The sequence below is a fragment of the Glycine soja genome, chromosome 15, assembly GCF_004193775.1.
Source record: "Glycine soja cultivar W05 chromosome 15, ASM419377v2, whole genome shotgun sequence".
NCBI lineage: Eukaryota > Viridiplantae > Streptophyta > Magnoliopsida > Fabales > Fabaceae > Glycine > Glycine soja.
This window is the reverse complement of record NC_041016.1, coordinates 31,906,474-31,909,176: the sequence shown is the minus strand read 5'-3', so window position 1 is coordinate 31,909,176 and position 2,703 is coordinate 31,906,474.

The window sequence follows — 2,703 nt, the reverse complement described above, 5'->3', positions numbered from 1 at the left end:
ATTGTGAATGATGTTGTCGTTGTAATGATTTGAAATTTTTGGGAAAAGTCTTAATTACAGAGGAGACTCTGGTCAAAATTTTATATTTGTTCTTCTATTTACTTCTTTATTAAATTTTAAATTGGCATAAGAGTTTGTTTTGTATACTATAGTTCTCCTCTTTAATTTAGAATTTTCCGTAAAATATCAGTCTCATGGTATTATTGATTGTTATTGTATGAGATTTATGTTGTCTAAAGACCTGCGGAATGCGAATCCCAGACATGAATTTATGTGTGTGTGTGTGGAATGTGATTGCCTATGATGTTGATGATATTGAGATGAGATGATTGTTGACGTTGATGATGACATTGAGATGAGATGATGTTGATGTTGATGATCTCATCACGATGGATGTATGCTGTGTAGGTACACAAAGGGTGTAGTGTGTAGTGACCTATTGGATATCCATGGAGAGGGAAGGGGATTAATTTAAAAATTTCAAGCGTCCCTGGAAAGGGAAGGGGATTGCTTAGAATTTTTAACTATGCACAGTCAGTGCATTGATGGTGCCCATCTTTCATACTTCATAATTGCATGAAAATAGTATAAACTTTGTTAGTAAGTACTTATATTTTTTCATGAGAAAAATGTTTGTACTTGGGGGCATATCACTCGGTTTGGAACTCCCTTGAGACTCATGCTGATCACCATGGGGATGGGGAGTTGCTTGTGCATGAAATGGTGACCTCGATACTTGCTGTCTAGTTTTCCTAAATGAGAGTGTCACGTGGACTATTTCATGATGAATGGTGCCACATTGCATTTTAGAGTTGAGCCAGGTGCATACATAATTCTGAGCATAATTGATTTGAATTATGGAAAAGTTGATGACTAGTTTGTTAAGTGTATGTTAAACTGATGGATTATTGAGAATGATTGTGGTTATTGTTATTGTTTTCTTGCTAATCATTATCATATGGTGTTTGTTGATCTTTTATAATAACTCACCTTTGTGATTTTTGTACCATGTGGTTGGTGCTTGTGATGATCTCGAACTCTCCTTCGTGGGAGAAGATGAGCAGCAGTAGGTGTCTTGGAGGGAAGTTTTTTCTTGGAGCCACCAAGCTGGTGTGATAACATTGAAATTTAGTTGGTTCCTTGACTCTTTTTTATTGGGCATGTAAATCCTAGGTTTAGATACCTGTAAAAACTGAATTATGTTCTGACATGTGTTAGTCGGTGAATACGACTAACTTTTGTGTATAAAACGTGTGTAAATTGTATCATTTTCTAGTGTTATAAGTATTTTTTTGTTAAGTATAGGTAATAAATACTTAGTAATTCCATTTTGTGAGTTTAATAATCATTTTCTCTCAATTTTAGGTTAATTAGGAAAGCTTTGAAAAGTGTTGTTTTTCACTCTCTTGATAAGCCAATTTGTTGGCTTAGCGAGCTTCTGCTAAGCGCAACACTCATGGGCTAAGCGCAAGGAAGACTCTAGAAGAAGATGAGCTGTACAGGTTCACTAAGCACACCACTTCATCTCACTAAGCGCACCGCTTCAGTTCATCTGCTAAGCAAGAAAGGCACGCGCTAAGCCGAAATTCACTAATGTGCGCTAAGCGATCCATAAGTACGCTAAGCACACGAGCACGAATAAGGCCACCTATTGCCTGAAATCAGATTTTAGAGAGGGAGTTTGGACAAGGATTCAGAGCTTTGCATGTCTAGGATTTCTAGAGAGACAAAAGTCCAAGTTCCAAAGAGTTTTGAGAGATTTTGCTGTGTGAAGATTTGCAGAGACCAGAGCTTGAAGCAAGAGCTGGTTTAAGAGCTTGAGATGAGTTTGTGAGTGATTGTGAGATCCTAGAGGTGAAGGAGACATCCTCACCACTTGTATTTTGACAATCTTTCATCTTGTTCTTCTCTTTGTTGTAAAGAAGGCTTCTTGATATGGAAAGCTAAATCCTCTATTGGATCTTCCCTGTATGTACCTGACGTAAATATATTTTTATCTATTTAATGATGTTTTGTGTGTTCTCTGTGCTATCTGCTTTTCACTCCAGTATGCCTTTACCTTGATCACGTAGATGCATGCTTTGTTAGGGTCATTCAATAGTGGAAACTAGTCTGACTCTAAAGTCCTTGATAGTACAAGGCTAAGTTGTCGCACTATCACGAGGAATCGGGGAGCGATAAGTTAGTTGTGTATATGTGTCTTAATGCGGTCCTGGTTGAGTTTAGTCTTACAAGAGGAATCTGCAGACGATGCTTGATCAGGATTAGGCTAAACTATCATGAGGAATCGAGGTTTAGTATCTCAGGAGACACCATAAGAACACATGAGCATTGTTAGATAGAGAATATCTTTTCAGCATCAGGCACCTATTAGGAAGACCAACGTGCTTCTTCTTGACTCATCTTCTCCTTGAAGTGGTGTCTCCTCTCAAATCTTCTTCTTCTCCATTCCGTTGCCATTAAAATTCAAAATATACACAAATAAAGAAAGCTTCATGAATAAGATCTTGGAGGTAGAAGAAGATGAGTCAAGAAGAAACTCACCACCATAGGAAGCCATGGATAAGATCTTGGAGGTAGAAGAAGAAGAATGGAAGGGAGAAGAGAGGGAGCACGAAATTTTGTGCCTTAAAAGTGGTCTGAACTTTGAAGTTTAATTCTCAAATGATCAAAGTTGAAAAATGCACACACATGACCTCTATT